A 25015-nucleotide genomic window follows, 5' to 3' on the forward strand; every position below is an offset into this window, starting at 1 on the left:
AGACCAGAAAAGAGACATTGATTTTCCTACATGACAATGCTCGGCCACACATTGAGAAATCGGTCAAAAAACTACTTGGAAAATAGCGGATGGGAAGTTTTGGCTCACGCCCCGTATAGCCCAGACCTGGCTCCTTCCGACTACCATTTGTTTCGATCGATGCAAAACCATATGGACGGAGAGCGGTTCTCTTCAGTTGAAGAAATCCAAAATTGGCTCGATGCATTTATAGCCTCAAAAGATGAGGAATTTTTTAAGGCAGGCATCCGTCAATTGCCCACATTGTGGCAGAAGGTCATCGCTTCCGATGGACAATATTTTGATTGAAATGTAATTTCATTTTGGTATTCAAATAAATGTTTGAACATTTAAAAAAATCGACAAAACTAATTCCCAGACCCAATACTAGTCGTTTGGGGCGCGTTGTGTGTGTGTACGGCACAATGTTTGCAAAATGTTTTGGCATTAAATTAGAGAAAACATGTCAAAATGGTAAAAGAACACGGCACGAATAATTGAATCGTATCGGCTTCAACATCAGCAACAACAACAACAACGGTGAGCAGCATATAATGGTTGTATTGATTGTCATTTTGGTATTCGCAGCAACTTTTCCAATTCATTTTGAATCGCCGATTTATTGTCGGCTCGTGATATTATTCCGTAATGTCAAAGTTTGAGGATCGCTTAATTTCATTGGAATTATTTTCTTCCGCATTTTTAATCACACAAAAATGATTAAATCAGAAATTCATTTGAAGAATTTTTGGCTGAGTAGAAGTCAGCGCTAAAAAGTTGTTGTTTTTCCGATCGATGCCACTTCACATAGAAAAACGGGCTGGCCGATTAAATCGAGTGGAAATGGCAGTAGGATAGACACATTCCACCAGTCAATGATACATGTGAGTTCGTTTGTTTGTATTAAATTTCGCATCCATTTCGGTGGCCCGACGAAACGCACATTCAAAAAATAGTGCGTAATGTGCTACCGAGATAAGTGGATAGTGTTTCATCCAGAGAGACGAAGCGAACGAACGAGCGAGCATATTAAAAATACACACACGAATGTAAATGGATACCGCGTATCCGCGGATACATTTCCATTTTATATTTTCGTTGGTTGGTTGCTTGCTTCTGTGTTATTTTTTGTTGTGGCTGCTATTGCTGCTTTGTTTCGGTATTCATTTCCATTCACCATGTCGCTGTCGTTGTCGTTGTCGCCGTTGTTTTTATATCACATTTTATATGCGATGTGAAGGCATTTCCTTTCACCAGCCCAAAAGTATAAGTGCGTGTACGTTACGTAATTTTATGTAGTGCCGCATTTGGCTTCGATACCTTTTTTATGTTGCAATGTTCCACATTTAGTGTTTTTTTCTTATTTGTCAGTGAGCTCTTGCTGTCGGTTCAGTCTCTTGTCGGGGACTTTATACCGAGCCCAATGTTCGAACGTGAGTATTTATATGTGTGTGCGTGTGTGTCTATATGATGATGAACAGTGGTAAAAAAAATAGAATAAAACACATTTTACCAAACAGGGATGCGAACGAACGAGTTAACCGATGTTCAAAGCATTCAAAATGAATATATCTAAAGAAATCATCTAGAGAAACGAACGAGCAAAGAACTGCAAGGAACAAGACTCACAGTAACGAAGAAACAGAGCAACGACGAGAAGAGAAAATCAATTCCACAGCCCAACCTGAACACGGCTTGTCTTTTGTTGTGTATTTGCGACAGAAAGAGAGTTTATTTTTCTTGTTCAGCTCTTTGTGTGTGTGTGTTAAATATATATCGCACGGCAAACGCAAAGTGTTTTCCAACAATAAAGTCGAAGATTTCAATGGGAACTGTGTAGGATTCATTTCATTTTTCGTGTTTTTCTCCTGCTTTCTGTTCAACGACTTAAACATGTGAACAAATCGAAAACATAACGGCAGACATTGCATTTCAGCCACCCTGACACACACAACATTTGACAATGGCAGCGCGCGAGCGTCGAGCGACAGTAATTCTATTATGATTCATTGACTTTTTCGAGTACGTTCAACTTCGAATGGCAAAGATTTTACTATGACTTTCTCTCGTTCTTTCTCTTTTAAACTCTCAGTCATTCGGTGTTACACACATACTCGGTTTTTTTTTCATTTTCATTTAGCATTTAGGAAATCATAATATTGCGCGCAATGAGAATACGCGCGGCATAATTTCCGCCCGTTATTTGTAAACGAACGAGCGACAGAAGTAAGGAGGGAGAAAAAAGTTGGAAACTGTTTTTGTATTTTATTTTCTTTCTCTTCGTAAAAAAAGGTGTGCTCGCTTGCTGTTGACTGACATTTTCGTTAATAACTCGGGAAAACTGCGCTGGCTGGCTGGCTCGACCGTGTGTTTCGGTAAAAGAGAGCGACTCAATGTGTTGTGAATAAATAACAATAGCAAAAGAATTTAAAATCGTCGAAAAGTTATTGAGTGCAATAAATCACGCGTGCGAACTTCGTGCGCCGAATAAAAGATTTCAATACCTTTCGTAGCATTTGTCGCGTAACCCGGAAAATGAACCAATTTCCGTCTATTTGTGCTTTAGTCGATGTTTCGGTGTTCGCTCATAAAATCGGCAAGAGGTAAGGACAAGATGAAAAAAACAATAAAAACAACAAAAAAAACTATCCAACGAAACTGCTGCATAACTTCAACAGCGACAACAAAAGCAAGAAACAGCAACAAAAACGACGTCGAGGACGGCGACGATGACGATACACACAATACACATTTATAATAAACGAGCGGCGCACTGCTTGGCTCTCTCACACAAATATGCACGCACACACACACCGACCGACCGACCCAACAAGAGGAAATAAAATGAAATAAAACTTTTTGAAAAGCGAAATGCCCAAAAATAAAATATGTAATATAGAGTAAGTTGTCGTCATTGTTATTGCTATAGTTTTATGTGCGTTCATTTGCTGCTATATCGCGCTCTTTATAATGAAAATATATGCTTAACATGCGCCAACTCTGATTTGCTCTCACACACTATATCGCGTTCTACACTGCCGCCGTCGCTGTCTTCGTCTGTGTTCCCTCTTGTATGCGCGCCTAATTTTGAGCGCTGCGTGCAGTGTGTGTTTGTACATATATATATATATATATATATGTGTGATTTAAAATATCATAGAAATGCTTCGTTTAGTACAAATGAACGCGAATGAAGCGAGAGAAGAGCGAGCAAAAGGAAGAGTGAAAAAAAACATACAGTCAGAACGGAAAAACTACGGGGAGAAAAAATTTATGGGAGTTGAGTGAAGTCGATGCTGTTGGCGCGCAACTTGTGCGTATCGCCCGGCGAATGCGCGCACTTTCCGAATGAATAAAGTATCTCGGCAATGGCAACGAGTGAGCAAAAATAAATAACATTTATTATGTACACATTCGTACAAAACACATATAAATAAATAAAAATCAAGTGAAAACCGGAGTGAATAAATAAAAGAAAACATGAAGCGATTACATAACAACAATAACATATTCCAAGTAAATAATGTCTGCCCAGGCTTTGCACGAGGGAAACTTGAACACATATCACTTCGCGATGTGTTTTTTTTTCTCGTTCGTTCGTACTCTCAATCCCTCGAAATTCAATACACTTAGAAAGTCAGTACATTCCGAATAGTTGGGCTTTTTTTGTCTTCGTCCTCGTCTTCGTCGTGGTTCAGAATCGAAGTGCTTTTGGTTGTGTACAAGATTTAGTTGTCATATCGTTTGGTGGATCGAAAACTGGTGAATTGCGCTAAGCCAAAATCGTAATATTTACATTGAACCGCATACGAAAAGGATATGAGCGATGAGTTTATTACCTTATTGTGTAAATCGGCAAACAGACAACATATTTTATGCCCTAGTAAACAAAGTAATAGCTTACACGGATATCGTCACACAACCACAAACGTACACAATCATTTCGGCTGAACTAAAAGATAGAGACAACGGCAAAGGGAGTCTAAAAATAATGGAAATAACAGCAAAATATTGCCAAAATTCGGTTTATGATTTACTTTTGCGCGCTGTTGCGATAACACACAGTTCGCCGACGAAAAACTAACGAGAAAAAAAACGGAGAATCAACTAGAAGACGAGGCAAAGCGATTTGTGCACAATGTCGAATCGCAAATCGCTTTTGCTAGCAAAACTATCATCCGTTAAATATCGCTATGGTTCTTCCACTCTCTCTTTGTGTATAATGTATAGCGGACCCAAGGCAGACATTCATAAAACGTAATAAATGTATTGTTTCTCGAGTGTATCGAACGAACTCTCGTTTTTAATGTGGGCACATGCACGGGCACAGGAACAGGCACAAGCACACATATTCAGTGTCGCGTGCGCTCGCCCGTCCATTCCCATTTGTGATAGTGCGATTCGATTGTGCGTGTGCAGCTACCGCGAAATTTATGTGTATCCATGCCACAAAGAAAAGCTGCGACCGACAAAAGCACCGCATACATTTTTCGAATAGGGCGAAGTGAAGCGAGCGGGTGGGTGGTTAACGAAGAGAGTAAACCGTTTTATCCTTCAATTTTTCAAAAATGGACAATTGTTTTATCGACCCACTATCGGTTGAATATTCCATTTTATTGATTGCCGTCGCTGTTCTAAGTAGAATTCGAACAAATGTTTACATCGCTAGTCTGAATGAGAGAGAAATGCAGCGACAAATAAACCGGGACAAAAAACTTAAATTGTACATCGTACACACACATACACATGCACATAAAAGCAAATGCACTATTAATATTAATATGGCAAATATTGATTTTGACTATTTGTTCAGGCTGAATATACCGCTGAAAATTATGACTGAGAACCGCAAAGCTGACCTACATTCTTACAAAATTCCCATCGAAAAGCCAAATCGAAATATGTGTGTGTGTGTGTGTGTGTGTGATTTATTTTCGTGTGATCGGCGACATATTGCATCGAAAAATGTCATTTTGAAATCCCATTTGCCATAAACATATATAGATACGCACACATTTTATCAGTGGCTCTTCACATTTGGTTATGCGATTGCACGCACACCCAAAACGCTCACGCGATATATTTTGTGGGCAACATACGCACACACACAGTTGCAACAAATTAAATGTGATTATGGTCAAATTCATCGAATAAATATTCGCCAAAAATTTCCCATCTGATCCATCGTAATCACTTTTGTGTGCTGCATACACAGCTACTTTTAATTTGTAGTTTGGAATTGAGTGCAAAAATGTAAATTAGCTTTTGCGTTTACCAGTTGTACGCTGACTTTCTGATATAATTGAACTCTGCGTCGCTTTTTTTTTGGGGTGGTTTTTTTGTCAATGAACTGAAATTGACTGTATTATTGAAATGTTTGCGAATGGAGCAAAAAAAATGCGCTGTGAATAATTGATATTGGCACTATTCACCACGCCAATTACACCTCGAAAAGTCGAATACAGTCGAAGACGACTTCATTGGAGCGTGGAAAAAAAGTTTGTAATAGTTTTTTTCATGCATTTCCGCAGGGACTGTCGACTTTAAATAAGTGCTATTGAGTATGCAAATCCTTAATGAAATCAAAAAGTTTTGTCGGTTGCACGCTTATTCCCGATATTTAAGAGCAGATCAAAAAAATACCGAAATCTAAAAATATTTTCGTATTAATTTCCGAATAGTAAAAAATCCTTTTCTGCTGCCTCATAGCCATCATTGCATGCATTTAGAGAAATTTGAAAAAACTGTGACGAGTTGATGTGGTTCAAATTTCGAATGTGACACTCTTCATTTCCCGTACTATTTTCATGCACCATACCATACCATGCACCTCGACCAAACGAAAAAATGGAGATAAAAACCGCATTTTTTCGACAAAAGCAAACACATCTCTATAACAATGACTTGTTCGAATCACATATTATACCACACGAATTTTTTCCAGATTAAATGCGATTTTCACCTTCGTTTTGTCTTTGTGACGATGAAGCGTCCAACAGACGAAATGAGCGTCAAATAGATTCGATACGGGAGTTTCGGATTTAGTTTGTGCAATCCATATGAATCCAAAAAAAATGGGCGAGAGAATAGAGTGTTTGTCATTCGAGTGTGAGCATGCGATTGTACGTGTTGTTTGCGGCTTTCACCTCGGGCCCATTAGTTCTGTGAGAACGCACATCGCATGGGTGTATGTGTGGCTTTGTGCTGTTGGGTATGTATGTGTGTGTGTTTGTATGCAAGGTACATGGTCTATGTGCATATGCCAAGAGTATCGATTGAATATTCAAATTAGTGAACAACTTTAAATTCATTTAATTCGTAGCATCGAATGTGGGACATATTTGAAAAGCAGCAGCAGCAGCAACAACGCCAGCCAAAACCTATTTAAATGGAAACAGAAAACACCAAAATTGCTGCTGTTGCCTTGCTCTTCGCCAAGCAAAATAAAATAGAATCAAATGTTTTGTGATTGTGTTTGCTTCAGTGGCGTCGGTTTGTTGAATATTCAGCGCAGCCACAATACAATTCAATGTGTATGTCCCATTGCACGACTTAACGTAATTCTCTGTGTATCTTTCTCGGCGAGGGAGAAGAAAGCACCACCAGCAGCAGTCGTATTCTTGCTGCTACGGTGCACGACCGAAAATTGAATGGAAAAGTAAACGGGCGCATACCGAAAATTGCAAACAAAACAGCCACACCGTAGCCAATACATGGTCTGTACTTATGTTCTGTCTCCGATTGACTGTAACTTCTGTGCACTTGGCAAAATTGTAAAATGGTACGTGTGCATGAACTTCTCCATCATATCAACAAACATTGACTTTATCCCTCCATTTTTCACTCGAGTCTAGTGTGGCAAATATAATTCTAGCCCGCACACCAATGGAATTCAATGACAGACGACTTGATTTTACTAAATTCGAGATTCGTTAATTCGTTGGGAGCAAATCGCGCTCGCTGATTTGAGTGGAACACTTTTCAGCAAAAGTACTAGAAATACGATACCACCAAACTGGATGTCTGCTAAGAGAGAAAGAAAGAGCTGTTGAATTGATGAAAAATAAGTTTGACGAAGAAATTGTATACTTTTCTTATGTACTCGTTTCTTTTTTACTGGTTGCGCTACGGTTTTGTGTGCATGTGAAAGTATGAATAATTAAGATTGAACTGTTCTGTGGTTCGCTCGGCTTTGGCTTGTCTATTTTTGAAGGAAGGGTGCACCGAATACAGCTGCCATTTGTTCTGTGCAGAAGTGCTTGGGTGCGAGTATGTTTTTGTCTACAACACAACTGACTGCCAATTTTCGATTCATGCAAATGACAGTGGAATCAAATGATCAACACAATATACACTTTGCTACTATAGAAAATGTTGCAATAATAACAATACTAGATACTTTCAGGATAGATTTTGTTATGTGACCAAAAAATAATAATAACAATCGTAATACACATTGAAACGAATGCTTTTAATGATAATGACATTAAAATTTTACATTTTGGTCGGTGCCCAAAAATTATGCTACTTCGTCGTCGTCGTCGTCACTTGGCGAAATGTGAAATGAATTCAGTGTGCTCTCGACACGGAAACTTGTTTGTGTTTCGGTTTCGTTTTTGCCAGTTATGTAAGGCAATTGAAAGAGAGAGAAAGAGAGAAAGAGAGTGGCGAACATATCGAGCGCACGATTCATGAGCCATGAGCCATGACCATGCAATTCATTATTGTTTCAATGTTAAAGTTATTGCCACCGCAATGTACTCCATTTTGATGTATATTTTGCAAAATCGTATTTAGAACAAGTGGGAGCAAGGCAGAACAAGTGAATTTGAGCACCACACTCAAATATGCGCTCATAATTTTGGATTCGGTATATTCGTTAGGTATGAATGTAATTCACACAGAAAGGTTCATAATAATTCACAGCATATATATGCAATTGAAAACACATGCTGTGAATTTTGCAACCGTAACGAATTCTGCTTCGATGATGATATTTTCCTCCAATTGCAATTTAAAACAATAAAATTTATGATAAACCAATTAATTAAGCATCATTTGAATGTCTACAAATGCATTGAGTGGATCAAGTGTACGAAGTCGACCGATGGACACGTGATGAATTGCATAAGCATCTGAAGAACGGTGTGTGTATGTGAGTGTGTGTGGGTTGAGGAAATTTTGCAATACTTTTCCGACGAGTTTACGTCTTCAAGTTGTGCAATGCACTCAAGATGGAGCACGTACGCAAATATGCAGTCGTGCTCATTTTACTTCCGGATCGAATAAATTTGGTCTCGATTTCTATTCATGACGATGTTGAATTGCAAATGTATATATAACAAGGTGCCATCGATTGTTTGTGCCAGAATTTTCACCTTAATCCATCAATTCTATTCGATTTTGATCGTTTTTATTGGTTGCCAGCCGAGAAAAAAAAAATTTAAAATCCACACACGTTGCAAAAGTGGATCATCAGCGTGCAAAATTAAATATTAAATTGTTTTCTTTCCCATTTTCGGACACTTGATATCGATATACAAAACGATGTTCGAGCAGCAAACGGAGGGTTGCACGCATAGGGAAAAAAATGCAAATCATGTTCAAAAGTTGGTTTTCCTATTGTCTTCCATGTGGTGGAAAAGATGGAACCCGATGATCAACAACGGAACATTCAAAAAGCACTGGCTTAGCCCGCAAAAATAAATCATAAATCTGAAATTTCATTCAATTAAAGTGTGTGCGCTTCTTAGTCGTTTGTTCTTTTTTGGCCGAGAGTGTGCGTTGAAATAAGACCGAAACGAACACAAGCATTTATTTTATGCGTGCTAAATGATAAAATGCCTTCACAACTGTTGTTAAATATTAATTTACCAATAAAGTTGCCAGAAATGATAACTCCAACACTTGCAAGTCGTCGTCGTCGTCGCTGTCGCTGTTGTTGTCGCCATCATCGACGATGTTGGGATTTCGTTTGGCGTTCGCTCGCACTTGCTACGCCAAAGCATTCGCGAAAAATTATTCCGCCTATGCAAGCCATTTAAAAGCACGTTGGAATGAAACAGCTTAAATGTTCAGTCGCACTCATACCAGCATCGTACAAGGCTTGTGGAGTCTTTTAACTTTGAGTAACGAACGCTTTGTAATGAGTGAGCGAAGGGAGAGCGAAGAGTGAGAAAGAGAGAGAGACAGAGTGGCCAAAAATCGTCGTTTTGCCTTAATGCCGTTTGCCAAAAATGGTGATGTGTTTCATGTGGATGTCGGGAAGCGCGTACAAAATTACGATTAAGCATAAAAATTTCGGGCGCATTCAAGGGGAAGGACACCAACGCTAGTTTCACTAATTTATTCTATTGTTTCCTAATATATGCTATTTTTGCTAGTTTCTCTCAATAAAAGTGCTATTTTTTGCTAATATTTCCTATGTGCAACGTGACAGTTTGACAGTTCACGTACAAGTAATACTCATCAAGTTATTGTTGTATGTTTGGAAAGAAAGCAAAAAAATTATATTTTGGCAATTTTTCTAATGTTATTTCATAGAAAAGAACAAATTGTTCCAATTAATTTCATAAAATAACTCGAAAACTTTGTTTTAAACGGTTAAAAACAGTAAATAAGAAATCGCTATTTCTTCAATAATATTGTTATTTTTTGCTATTTTCCTCTAGTATTTATATGAACTTCAAAAAAATAGCTAATGGTGTCTCTCCCCATGGGCGCATTCCATCACCACCATCACAACTTTCAATTTTCAAAATGTAGTATCACTTGCTCGCGCGCACGCTTCGTGTCCGCCAACTTTTTGTATTTAGCGCCTTTGTGAACGTGATTTACTTTTGCTCAGTCACATTAATTTTCCTAAGTTTTGTGAGCGTAAACCGTCAGAAACACGGATGCAGGACGAAATGAATGAACATAAATATATTTATACACATAAAAAATATTTGCGGCCATCATCCGTTGACATGAGAAACCAAAAATTGCACCACACCACCATATTTATCGTTAGTATAATCGCTGGAAACTTGTTAAAGAATATAAAACGCTTCGCGATGAAAAACAACACGATGGTGTAACAGTGAGTGTAGAGAAGCAAAAACCACATAGTCATAGAGCTATATAGCTCCGTATGCGGAGACAATGAAGCCAACTCACATTTCGTAGGCAACAATAAGAGTGCTAGAGAGCGGCTAGCATAAGCACTGTATTCCTTTTTAGCTTGGTCCTCCAATTCCTTGCGCCCAGGTCCTTTAAACGATGCCGATTTAACTAACGCCGATATGAAACACTAGACGATTTAATTCAAGAAACACCCCGAACACCAAAAATACTTGAGCTTGAATTCTCCCCCAAAAAACTTTTTATCCGAGTAGTTAAGTGATATGATTATATAATGGTTTTTCATAGACGAATGAATGTAATTCGTTTAAACAACAACAATAAGAACAACGACATCGACACAAAACAACAAGAGAAAAACAGCAACAACGATAACAACGATATAACACCAACAGAGCGCATTTATCTAGTGTAAATGAAAATATCTTTGGCTATTAAGATGAAATGAATATTATAATAATCACACAAGAATGAAACAACATATTTGCTCTAATACATTAAAATTTACAATACTAATAATAGTATAGTAATACGCTAAACGATATACAGAGCAATCCAGTGTGCACCATTCCACAATTGAACAACAACAAGAGCAACAAAGACAATAGACATTTGACACTTAGCACGATTTTTTTTTATAATAATTAGGTTATTGTTATTGTTTTTTTTCTTCTGTGAGTGTGTTAAAAAAATTGTTTAAAATTTGAATTGCTGAACTTTCTGTGAACGAACTTTCCAGTTCAACGCAAATGACTACGGTAAAAATGTCACAACAACGATAACAATTTGGAATACAAGAAAGAAAAACGTGACGAAAGCAGAGCTTTTTGGAGACGGTCAACAATCATAATAGATCAAGCAACAGCAACGAAAAAAAAGAATCAAGTATTTTCCCGTTGAATATAATGACAATGAAATTAATTCGAAACGTTTCGCGTGAGACCGGGGCCCAGAAACGCGTAGTTATGTTTTGTGTGCTGCCACAAGTAACTACGCGCCCCACGTAGTATCTTTTACGATCTATTACGTTTCCCAACAAAAATGAAAAATATCTTCAGTTGTTTTATGATTTCCTGTAAATGTTTTTTAATAATAATTTCGCATTTTTTTCAAATGTTTTTTTTTTCAAATTCCTTTTTCAATGAACATTATTTGAATCTAAAACTCGTTAAGATAAGTTCTATGACTTTTTACCACTTTTCCGTTCAATGATTCCTGGATTTTTCAATTTGTTTTCTCACGCCATTGTAAATTCTACTCAAACTAGGCCATTAAAACCCATGTCTAGAAACTTCATTTTCTATATAAAAATTATCCAAATAAATTGAATGAAATGTTAAATGAATGTTCAATTTTACGTGATTTTACGTTTAGCATTGCTACACAGCATGTTTTGTTGATCTCCCAGTATATAACGTACTAGAATAAACTGACTGAAACTAGTACAATTAGCATTTGCCACCATTTTTATTCAATTATTTTTCATATTTTTGACATTTTGAACAATCAAAATAAAATTGAAGTGAGGTTTATTTTGTCACGAGTTGTTTTCCATAAACATATGTGCCGTAAAAATTACAAATTAAACTTTGTCGAACAAATCCCAATCTGAATACATTCTACTGTTTACTGAAATAGAAGTTTTATTACATGCTTCAAAGTCTGTACGGAAATATAAATAAACTGATTAAGTATACCATGACGCTCGATGCATTGTATTGTAAACTATACTTTACAAGTAAAAATGATCAATTTTCATCCAATTTACTTGGAATTTGGCATAGATAACTTTTGTGATACAAAAATAAAATTCCAATATCCAAATAGCAGTTATATCGGGAGAAAGGCATAGTTGCAGAATGAAATCTTCAATTTTTCACTGATTTTTAAGGTGGACCAAAAAATTTGTTTGGGAAGTACTCAAATAGATTGTCCGATTGTATTGGAATTGTATCTGGCAACTGTCGTGAGTAAAGAAAAGTTCCGCATTTGGTAGCGGTTTTCGAAGAAGTTCTGTCTTTTTTGAGCCCATTTCTATTCATTGATTCCTGGATTTTTCATTTATTCATTTCACTTCAATCTCGACTCTATCCAAACAAGGCCATCAAAACCAATATATATTGGCACTTGATTTTCCTTGTAGTTCTTTGTAAAATGATTGTTATCATCTCTACAAAGAAGGAAAATCAACTGAATTTGAAGTGAAATGAGTGAACGAAAAATCCAGGAATCAATGAATCGAAACGAGCTCAAAAATAATAGAAGACATTTGGAGATTGCTACCAAACTCTCAGATCTTCATTTCTTTGCTCATGGCAGTAGCCAAGAGCAATTCCAACACAATCGGATAAGCTATTCAAGTCCAGTATAAGAGAAAAATTGAGGAAACTGTCCATTGAAAAATCAGAAATTCTACCTTGTAAAGTATAGTTTACATGTGCAGAATGTGTACTACATAGTGAACTTCAGATGCATAGCGTATGTAACAAGGCATTGCACTTGTTACGCATATATTTTATATATTAAAAACAAGAATTTGCCATTTTCCATAATTATTTTCCCTCAAATTCCACTTTGTAAAGTATAGTTTACATGTGTAGAATATGTGCTACTAAAATCAAATATATACACGGTACATGACGACATAATATTTTTAAAATCAAATTTGAATTATACGCTATCGAATCAAACTTTCAATGAATAATGTGTAATTGAAATTTGAACTTGAAAATTGTTGTGTTGTCGTGTTCCGTGTATAGAACTGAATTTCACTATGTAGCACAAATGCTAAAAAAGTGCTGTACTTTGCAAAGTAGAATTTCCAAGGTAGAATTTGTAGTACTAGATCCGCTGTCAAAGTATACTTGCGTTCACTACGTTGGGCGCGTAGTATACGTTTGAAGTTTCGTTTCCACGCCCCGCGTGAGACAGAGAAGTGAAATCCAAGTGCGAGCTACACGTTGACTCCAAAAAGCTCTTCGACATCGTATTTTTTGTTGTTGGTACACTGACACACACGCAAATAGGCAAACACAATTAAGCACATTTTTGCAAAAAAGGAACTCGTCTCACAATCGTGCTCAATTTCCATTCATTCATTCATGTACTCACTGTCACAAAAACACATTCATTCTCTAAGAAACATTAAACTGTTAAATAGCATATTTTTCGGTAGAACCAAGGGGAGTAAGAGAGGATAACAATGTGCAAAAAAACTTACTTTTTGATAAAATTTTAATTGCCGGAAGGAAGCAGCCACTGGCGTGCGATGCTACTGTTGACAGCTACTTAATCGTTGGTGATACACCGACCCTCGTACCCATCGCTTCTTCTTCTTCTTCTTCTTCTTCGTTGCCTTTTACACTTTATTTAACGGTGCGCTTGTCTCACACTCACAGTTCCAATCGTATTCATTCACTGTATTCTGTCTTTTACTTCTTCTTTTTCGTTTATGACTTGAACAGCAACAACAACAATAAAAAAACACACTTGAAATGATACCATTCAATATAAGATATTCACAATATCGGCACACGAAAAATGCGTTCGCCTTCGACAAACCGTTTTTCGACGATAAAGCACGATTGTCCTATGTTTGTTTAAATTTGTTTTAACCGAAATCGTTTAAAGTAATCGTTCGACTGGCACAACAATGTTCGTAAATAGAAAAGTGGGGAAAAGCCACCGATATTCAATCATCATCGTCATAGTCAAGCCAACATGAGTCACTTGTTCATATTATATATATTGTAAAATGTTTCGGAAATATCGCAATCGGGGTGCTTCGAATAATAATGTTATGTAGGTAAAAGCACAGAGAAAAACCGACCTAATTTTTGATGTTTCGATGGTGTAATAATGCGTATGCAAATTTCCTTTGTTGACTGTAAATATTTTATTATAACGTTTTTTGCGTTGTGCTTTGTTCGTCACTTTCGTGTTCTCTTTCTCTGTCTCTTTCACACTCCCTCGCTTTTGTTGTCTTTTTTTGTCGTATGTCCTTTTTTAGTTCGTACTTTATTTATGCGTGTGGCAAGTGGTTTACTGTTGCCTTTCATTCAATCGTTCGAATTCAATTTGCTCGGTCGCTGTATCGTCGTTGTCGTCGTCGTCTTTGTCAACCACGCTTGGAAAACGAAACCGAGCAGAAATTTTCAGTCGACGTGCCGCAACAAATTTATATGGTACAATATTTTTTGTTCTTTCTCTTTTCCTTTTTGAGGGTTGTGCGCTGGGGTGCAAAGATTTACACCATTCCAACCATTCTGATCGTGCTGCTGCTGCTGCTGTTGTTGCCGTACAATAATAAATGTAGCATCAGTGTAATGACAACAATACACCAAGTTTATAAATTGTGACGAACACGCGTCCCTCGTACCATTTGGATTAGAAGAAGTAAAAGAAAAAAGTCAAATCACGTCGACACTTTGTTATTATCATTCGTAATAGCCTTTGTAATCTAAAAAAAGGAGAGTTCAAGTTTCTTAGCCAATGTTCAAGTCATTTATTCGGAATAATGTGAGAATTTAAACACTCGCACACCAATATCACTTTAAGCTTGTAAAAGTTTCTCTTTTTTTTCGTTCGCTCTACTTGTCGTTCATCTGGTCTCTTTTGCTCTCTTTCAGTTGGCGGTGTCGTCATTCAATGGTCCTCTTCGATGGTTCACAACGAAAATCTTGCTGAATGAAGCGTACGCATTCAAATGAATTTAAACGACAATGAAACCTTGCGGTTTTACTTTAATGCGCAGGGAGGAGAGGGCAAAGTGTATTAACCGAAGGTTTGCTCGCTATTGCTGTTGAAGTTGCTACTTTTGCGCGAAATAAAGAAGGCGAACACGGTTCAAGAACAGGGATTAAAATTAATGAACAAAACAAAAGCAACAAAAAAGATGGAATCCTTTTTGTGCTTCAATTTAATTGTACTGATTTATTTTAATTTTCATAAATCTCGTCGCTGATTTGTGTGTGTGCTCACTCCGACAACAACCGCTGCGTTCATTTCTGGCATGACATTGCTCCATTGAATTTATTTTATGATCGAGTGTAACATTGTTATTTCGTGAACCACATATCAATCGATGCTTAACCGCAATGCATGATGACAAACTTACACTCTTTACTCGACTTAACTTTTTGCTCGTTTCTATATCTATCTAACACTCGAATGACTGCTCTTTAATTCGATTTGTTGTTACTTTTCATTATGTGAATCTGATCGTCATTTTAATTGCTTTGTTCAATTTCGCATGTTTGTTTATCATTTTTTCTGCTTCATTTCATTGAAATCTCGAATTTGTGTTACTTTTGTCATGCTTTTTTTTCTATCTCTTGTTCGTTCAATACACTCAATGCACACTCAGTTCTGTGTTCTCTTGGGATATGACTAGTATTTGCTTTGCGGTAGCTCGTCGTCTATGAAACCGTCCAACACACTCAATTTGCTTAGACACAATTCACTTACTGTCTGATTCTCTCTATCCGTTCCGCTTCGTTACTCTTTCACACGCTGAGTGTGGCTGGCTTCGTTTATGTCTCTGCAATTTCACCCACTCACAATTTTAATGAAAACACATTCACTGTTTTGTTCAGTCGTGTGCTAATCACTATTGTTTTTTTCTTCTTTCTACTTTTGCTTTTTTTACTGTCGTTTCTGTTTAACAAACTTTTGCAAATTATCCAATCATTTAGTTTATCACACAATTGTCTGTCACTCAATTTGGATTGGCTCACCTGTCGCCGCACCGCGTTGTATTTTTTGTGTCATTAGCTATTTGCTTTGCGCATTTAATAAGCAAATGTTTGCGTTGATTTATTTACTGTTTCGTCCTGTAGTAGTCGCTTTTTTTTAGTCTTTCGCTCTATCACTCTGCCAATATGGCAAATGGCAGACGATGAATGGCAGTGCGCGTGATTTTATTAACAGTTAGTTAAAAAACTATTAGCAAATGTGTGTTTGTCGTTAAGGAAAAATTGACTATGTTACTAGAGCTATTGAGTAGTAGTAGTGGTATCGGTCGTATAATACGCATGGAAAATGTAAACATGACCACTTGAACGGATACATTTATTGATGCATATCATAATTGCTACTTTACGCCTGTATCTCATATGTCATGTTCGCCTGTGTTTCGCTTTATTTGCGTTAATATGATTATAGTGATGCATATGACATATTTACAGCTTGCAAATTCTTCTTTTATTGGATTTGCTGCTTTGGTTGTCGTTATTTATTATCCAACTTTGATGCCGAATATTTACGGCAGTGTAATCGTTTACGTTTTCGGTTTTTCGTTCGTTCGTTCGTTCCAGGTTTTCGTCGATTTTACAAGTCCCAAGCGGTAGTTTTTGAGCTTAAGTCAGTAAGTTTGAATTTGAAGTTTTTCCGCCGCTGTTAAGTGGAAACATTTCGTTTCTTTTTTTGTTCGAAAACTACGTTTGGTGTGTTTTTCTCTCCTCTTGTCTCGCGTTGTTCAACGAATTAAAAAAAAAACGTACAGAAAAATCAAGTAGAGAACCAGTTGAGATCTCTCGATGCTCGTTGCGCTTTTTCCTATGTGTGTTTGTTTTGGGAAGGATATGGGGAGGATGACGAAAGGGAATGGAGAAAAAAACAAAATTTCTGTTATTTTCAGCGTTTTTACAGTTTGTTGTCACACAGAAATTGCTATTTTATCTGCTTCAATTTAAAGCGGATTTTGGTTGTTGCACTACAACGAAATCTACTTTGTCGCATACTAGAACTAAGTGAAGGATTCCTTTCGCTTTTGGCTGAATCTTGTTCGCTGTGTTATTTCTCTCTCTCTCTCTACATTTCTCTTGTTCGTTATTTAAATTCTTTTTGTGCTTCATTTTTCGTTTGCAACGTTTTGTGATAATGCGCCAAAAAAAGAAAGAAACGGCCGCCGAAAAAAAAGCCGAGTCAACGATGAATGGGAAAAAACAGACACAACGGAAAATACTTTTACATTAATAAAATTATATTTGTGTCTTTTTTCGCCAATGGGCCGCCCGTTTTTACCCAAGCGCATTCGCTCTCTTGCATTCTATCACAAGCTTGCTCTCGTTCGCTCTATCTCTATCTCGCTCGCTCATTTTTTATAAATTTATCGCAGTTGCATTTTTTTCGTTTTCTCCCGTCTGTTTGTGTGTCTGAATCAAGCGGAAAGTACAACAGTCACACACAATTCAGTTGTGTTCTAAATTTACTTTATCGGATTGTTGTAGCAAGGGTTGTAAGAATATTTTCGTGTTTTGTTGCCGCGTTTATATTTTTGCCGCTCTGTGTGAAAAGTGACTCTCTTAACCTGTTCGGCCAATGCATTCGGTATGCATTTAGCGTAGTGACTCTTTTTCACTCTCTTTCCTTTTTTCAATGTGATTTAATGCAGAAATTTCACCCGAAAATTGTACGATTCGCACTTAGTTTGGTTTTTCTGTCATTCGCTTAATGGTTTTCGCTTGAATGTTTGCTCCATCGTGATTTTATAGTTTGTGTGTTTTTTTCTTCGCTTCTGGTTTTTGGTGCTCGGGAATATGAGAGAAATTGGCACGCGCTTTTCTATTATGTTTTACCATTGATTTTGCCATCGTGTATATCGTCTTTTTTTTCCCTTCATATATATTCTCTGTCGCTTTATTCGTAGATAAATTTCTACAGCCCTTATCTTTCTTGCCAATACTTTTTACCCACTCATGACAAAAACATTAGTAATTTTTTGCGCGCGGCCCAACTAAAGTTGTGTCCAACTCCACCCGACTCACGCTCACACACAGTCTCTATTTCTCTCTCTCTCTCTCTTTCACTCACACGCACAGGCTCTCTCTCTCTATCTCGCTCTGCTTCTATATGCACTATATTATTTCCCAGTTCGCGCGCACCATTTCCCTCTCCTGTGAATAGGCGCCTGGACACATAATTTGAATATTACACATAAAATGGAAGCACATAGTTTGCCTGCTATCATTTTTGTTATTCATATTCATTTCCTTTTCGGTGTTTTTGTTTTTGCTGCCGTTGTTGTTGTTCCGATACGGCTAGGGATCGCTACTTTACTGGGCAAAGTGCATATGTGAGTCATTTATCAGGTCGCTTACACACCTCTCACATCAAACAGCATAGCATAACGACCTGATAATGACGGCCAACCGAGTAAAAATATGAAACAAGTCAAACGACACACTCGAACTCGATACATTTTACTATACGTAACCTACTAAAAATGCTAAGCCATTGAGAGTGTGTGTGGAAAAAAAGTGGGAGGAAAAAAACGTGAGCAAAAAGAATATATATACTTAATATATTGACTGAAACATAAGATCTGTTTTGTGTTTCGGCTACTTATTTTCGGATTTTCGACCATGCGAGCGGAATTTCTTTTTCCACAATGTGAAATGAACAAATTCAATTTATTTAATCAAAATTGCATGGCAAAGGCTATGAGTTTGATGAAATTGGCTTTTGTTTAATTTTGCAATAAAAACAACCAAATTCAAAGGATATCGGATTAAATAAATCGCATCAATGAAAGATTAAAAAGAATTGATTTTACTTTTGCATTGAATACAATTATTTCATCCAGCCGAATAAAATAAACAATCAATCGGCATTTTCTCACTATTTCTCTCGTTGCAAATGCAATTTTAAAGCATGTGAGAAAAAAAATTAAAATTACATACGTAAACATAAAGGCAAAAATCCAATAAATACACATCATTCATATGTCAATTGGATTTACAATTGTATGTTTCAATTATAGAGTCCTTGATTATATCCGTTTGAGTCTCCGAATGGGGCCAATATTGAGAGAGAAAAACATTATATTTGAAAAAGGCAGTCAATCGAACTTCATTCATACCAGACATTTTCATCACTAACGAGTTATAAATACGTGTTTGTTCTGCATATGTGTGGCAAGGATTTGGTTTGTGTGTATGGCAAACACGCACAATTAGTACGGTCCCATCGGATTCAATTCAATTTAACAGGTTGAAATCCAAATTAATTCGCATCCAATCAAAAACGAAAAACAAAAAAAAAACAGCTCACATAAATTCATATGAACAAAAATAACCCACAAACATCATGACACGAACACAGCAAAATGCGAAAAATATACATCAATGAATCAACACCATTCAACTTACAACATTTCGATTATGTTATATGTTCGCCATCAAATATTGCTCTGCAGACAATGTGAATGAAGCAGTAATCAGCTTGTGAAAGGGTGCTCTTTTTTCGATGTGTACATTTTTGTCTCTCTTTTTGTTATGTTTTTGCACCTCTGATAAAAATGCTATGAAATTTTCACTGTGTATCTAGAATTATTCGAGCTGTTGACCACCATTTATTCAATTTATTTTCAGAATGTTTGTATGTATGATTTTTTTTCTCTGCCCATTAAATGATCGGCTTATATTTCACACAGCGTTAAACAATTTAATGTTGTTTTACCATCACAATTTAATAAAATATTCTTTTCATTTGAATTGGTTTCAGACAAAGAACGAGAGCGTGAGCGTGCGAGCGAGAGAAAATTGCCATTGCAAAATTTGTACAAGGTGTGCTCCGAATGCAGTTTATGATCTGTCGACCGATTGTTTTGGCCTCTGCCATTGAAATTCCAATCAATGGAACAGAAAGAGAGGATGAAATAAAAATGCGAATGAATATTGAATTTATTGTAGTCTAAATATTCATTTCACATTATGTAGGAAATCATTGAAAAAATATTGACATTTTTTTGTATGTTTCACCGTGACCCCTTTCAAAAGGCATTCTCATTCATTCAGGCGCTTTTTTCTCTCTCTGTTGAGGTATAAAATTTTCTTCTACCAAACGAAATTAATAATAAATTAACAAAAGCGAACGCAGCCAGTACGGAATCGCATTAAATTCCATTTTTTATGCACAAACGGAAAAACGTTGAATTATTTTTTTCCTCTGCGTTCAATTGATGCAACATAAAATAGCAACGAAAATATTTTCAAGTGTGACGAATGTTTTTCAACTCAACCAACAATTTTTTTTTCTGAGTTTGTTTGTGTTTTTCAATATAAGTCCCAACTAATTATGGATTTTTATGTTTGATGTTTTTTAAATGTTATTTACAGTCGCGGTGACACTTCAATTTAAAAAAAAAAACGGTTTGTTTATTAAAACTTATACAATTTAAATATTTTTGTTTGATATCGAACTTGAATGGAAATCAACGATCAAATCACAATTTTTCACACTTTAACACTTGCGAACCGAATGCGAATTTCAACAAGAACAACGAAATGGAATCAAAAGAAGAATTAGAAAAACGGAAAAATTTATTGTAACCACTAAAGAGTATTCGAGTGATTATTTCTCCACTCGGTTGGATGTAAATTATCACAAACACCAAATTGAAAATTCCAAACAACCGAAAATACAATGAGAATATTTTCGTTTTTCTTTTGTAATTTTACCAAAATAACGGCACGATGTTCAAAATTTCTGTTTGCTGCCTGTCGATGACCAAAACATGCAAAGCAACTTTTCTTTTCTTTCTCTCAGTTAGGAGCAAACCTCACACAGTGCAGTGAATGGAACTGTGTGTAGCGCGCACAATACGAACAGATCGAGAATGAACGAACGAGTGAGGGACAGTTGGAGCTAGAGGCTCACACACGGTTTTCGGTGCTGCTGCTGCCGTCGTCGCTGCCGCTGCTTCTGCTATTCAAAAATGTGTGTGCTGCCTGCTTTCGAACGGTGTATGGTGTATGCGCGCCTGTATCAACTGAACACACTATCGCCACGCGGAATGTAAAGCCGATGTGAACGAAATACGATAGAAAGGAAGAAAGGCGAAAAATAAAGCAGTAGCAGTAGCAGCAACAACAGAGCGAGAAACACACAGTGAAGCGAGTATGAGCGAGTGAGTGAGAACAACGGGCTCAACGGCATCAAAGAACAATAACAAGGCAAAGTAGCAGGAGCGATTCTATAACCGAAAAATTCAATTCATTTTCATGTGGTTGTCTTCGTCTATTTATTTATTTGATTCGTATTCGTTTATTTTTGCTCGAACAGCGGCCAAGCAATTGAGGAAAAACCAAAATGAAATGAGGAAAATAAAAATGTGAACTGAAGAAAAAGGAAAAACGACAACAAAAATAACAGCAAAGAAAAAAACAACTCACTCATAAGTTCGGCTCGGTGTAGTCGTAGTCGTCGGCCGACGCAAATACTACGAACATTGAGAAAGTCACAATACAGTGAACAAAGCAGCGAAAAGCAAAGATCTCAAAATGAATCAAACCGAACAGCGAACGTTACGGATCGAGCGGAGAGAGAGGGAGAGAGGATAACGGTTTTTCTGAATGGAACAGTGTAACGCGATTGAGCGTGATTTTGGTTGCCATTGTATTTGTAGGCATTGTCAGTCGTACTGTCACATATACGATTGCTGCCAATGCTGCCGTTGCCATTCCAATTCATGTTCATTTCGGTTATGCGTCCGTGTATTTGTTTGTTGGTTGGTAGTCGGTTAATATGCTCATGCCGTTTTTCCGAAAACGAAATATTCTATGTACACTGCTAACAGACACATCAGTGTTGCTGCTGCTGCTGCTGCTGCTTACTGTTCGGTGTTTAACAAGCCCCCAGTCGGCACATACACAGCAAATATTTTCCCATTGTGTTTCCGAAATGCGCTCTCGTGCCCACTACAGATGTTTCTGTCGGCCAAGTGTATTTGTCTGCAATGTGCATGTGAATCTCTCGTATCTCATTCGAACTGGTTTGTGCATTCGAGGATTTCCCCACATTTTGCCTGTTCGTGCTAGTGTATTCGTGCGTGCGTTTGTATGTGTGTGTATGGAAGCTGGCTGCTTCACTATACTATAATGCTGCCGCATAAATATCGATGCGTTTATTTATAGTAACTACGTCTATTTTATCGGAGGCAACGATGACGACGTCAGACTATTTCACGAATTTCCTCCATCCCGTCGCGCTCGTTCGGTGCATTCGGTGAATGCGCGCGACTGTATGTGTGTGCGTAATTCCAATTTTCCCTATTCGTATACGAATCTACCGCATGAAATGTGTGCCATGGTATTGGTATGATTGCATCATGACTTGGTCGATGTGTTGGATTCGTCGCTGTTGCAGTCCAAAAAATGCATCTCATTCCGTACGATCCCAAAACGACGATGACGAAGGTGATAGCGCGATACAACACACAAAATCACAACATAAATGACGAAATACACAAATACCAACACGGCCAATCCATAGCAGCAAACAGCACTCCTGCAAACCCTGATAACTTACATCGACACCGCAGAAAGCGGATTCATCGAACATTTTGAAAAATAAGTATGTGGTTTAATACTCACCAGGATTAATGCGGAAAACAATATATCTCGTAAATCGCATCTCGTACGCTTCGGCTATGGATGGAAAAATATGCAAAGTTTGCAATAACATTTCGCAAAACAATCAAAACTTTCTCAATGGGCGTAGAGAAGGATGCCGAATGGAGCCGAAATAGAGACAGATGAATACCATCGAGATTCAAAGCTCATTGCATCTGACATTGCCGTTCATTCAATGAAAATTCAATACACTGAAGCTAATTAAATTAATTGACCTGCAAACAATTGACTCAAGTTTGTTAACATTTCATTAAATTTAATGCAAAGCAAAATCTGTTTCGCAAATCCTGTTCAACAAGGTACGAATGATATGTCGAGGTAATAATACAAATTGCTTCATTGCATTTGCATTACAGCCAACAACAAACAGCCAACAGCGGCCCGGTGCGGCGGAAAAAAAATGGAAATTAAACTTTATTCAAATGCATCTGCAGTCGGTATATGGGTATGTGGCAAATGTATGCGAGGCACGCGATATACATTCCCCGACAACTAAAAGATGGAACTGATAAATCACACTGATAATGACAGTATTTGACAAATGCAATTAAAATTTTTGCTTGCGGCGCTAGCGAGAGAGAGAAAGGGAAAAATGCGCACATACACATACTTACACCAACATGCACATTTTGTGCATTCGTTGCGTATTCTGTTCTTTCCGGTATGATCCAAACGCAACCTCATTTCATTCATAAAAAAAGCGATGTGCACACGCAACACACACACTCTTTGTGTTGCTTGCTAGGAAAATACGGAAAACTTTTCGGAATAAATTGAATCGTTTATTTGAAGTGTCGAATGAAAACAAACCTTTCTCTAGCACTCGATAGAGAGATCGAAGTAAAACAGGAACAAAAACAAAAACAAATTCAATTGTTTTTTTCGTCTTCTGTTGTTGTTTGTTGACTCGACTCATACCCATGGTGTCTCTTTTGTGTGCTTGCAATCGTTTACGCATCATTTCATGTGCAGAAACGACAACAGTCGATGATAGTTGATTATGCATCGGCACGACCATCTAAAACCGCTTGATTGATAAATTTACAATATCAAAAAGGCAACAAGCAGTGCAAATGTGTAAAAGCGACTTTGCATGGGGAAAATATGCAAATTTCTGTCTACAGCATGATGATACGAACAAGTTGTAAAAGTGTAATCAAACGGAAGTGCACTTTTCTGCAACCCGTTAAAATAATTCGCCATCCAAAGATGTGTAGTAACAAAAAATTTAATCGCATCATCACATCAAAAGCGAGAGCATCACCCGAAAAATAAAACTAGAGCTAGAGAGATTATATCAACAAAAGCCGAATGCAATAGAAAGATGAATAAAGCTTACTCTATTGAATAAAGTTGAGAAAATCGCGAATATTGCTATTGCAACCGGAAAACAACAGAAAAAAAGAACGGATTCAACCAATAGTGAATGGGGATTTATTCTCAAAGGGATTTTACGTAAAAATTCGCAAAAATTTAACATAATACAAAGTTACACGCGTCTTATTACTCATTCTATGCATACTTTAGCGCTTGTAGTCTCAACATCTAGATGAATCGAATAATGATACGTCAATAGTATTGAGAAGCCCGACAGGCGAACAAGAAACAATGCCAACAAGCCGAAATTCAAAGCCCGAATCAAATTGATTGACGGAAAACTTAACAAAAGCGATTTTTGTTATGTTTTCCTTTTTCGATTGCTTGTGATTCACAAACGCGAATTCTAACCAAATCTACGGCATCGAAATTCGGATATGTGTTCCATGCACGGTGCGAAATGCCGAGGCGAGAGAGAGCAATACACGGGAACATCAATGGGCAAAAGCCAGAGTGATGGAGAAGGAGAGAGAAGACAAAAAATGGTATTCGCATTGTAATAGTTTCTTTTGTTTGAGTTGATGTTGATGTGTTTGATGTGATTGTTGTTGTTGGACCTCTTGTTCCTCTTCGGAATGGTTGTTTTTTTTCGCTCTCAGTTTTTTCCGTCGATTTTGTTTTCATTTCATCAGGAAAAGTTTTTAATTCTTTCGACTCGTCTCTCTTGATGCCATTGTTTTGTGTGCATTTCATTCGTTGTACAAATAAATGCGATCAATGTTTTTTTTCTGATATTTTCCTCTTTGAAATTCAATCTTTCCTTTATATAGTTTTTATCCCCTATTTCGATGATGCCATAGTAGCAACTATTCCAATTCCATGCTGTGGTGCGTTATGTGAATTCGAATGTGACTGCAAAGTTTCGAATCATTTGTTCGCATTTAATTTTCGTTCCTTATCGGGGCTAAAAATGTTGAACTTTCTCACATTTCGTGCATTTTGATTGGTCGAACTTTATCGATATTGTCGATATTTCGGTTCGTAAATGATCGAATCAATGAAAAGATATTCGGTTCAACGAACCCATTTGATGGATGCACTCAGAAGAAAAAATGGAATGTTACTTGGAATTTAGCATTCAAAAT

At 37.1% G+C, this 25015-nt stretch overlaps 1 protein-coding gene across 1 annotated transcript in view; it reads right to left on the reverse strand.

The window, feature by feature from the left end:
- The window catches only part of LOC129579081 (innexin shaking-B), a 132144-nt gene extending 111406 nt beyond the window's left edge, over positions 1-20738 (reverse strand). Inside the window, exons 1-2 of the mRNA XM_055470879.1 lie at positions 20601-20738; positions 13361-16695 (exon numbers count right to left, since the gene is read on the reverse strand). The gene's annotated coding sequence lies outside the window, so the exon portion shown is untranslated. The remainder of the gene's footprint in view (positions 1-13360; positions 16696-20600) is intronic.
- Positions 20739-25015: the final 4277 nt, after the last annotated feature.

Source organism: Sitodiplosis mosellana, unplaced genomic scaffold (genome assembly GCF_009176505.1).
Source record: "Sitodiplosis mosellana isolate CC-2019 unplaced genomic scaffold, AAFC_SMos_1.0 Smas_scaffold_1, whole genome shotgun sequence".
NCBI lineage: Eukaryota > Metazoa > Arthropoda > Insecta > Diptera > Cecidomyiidae > Sitodiplosis > Sitodiplosis mosellana.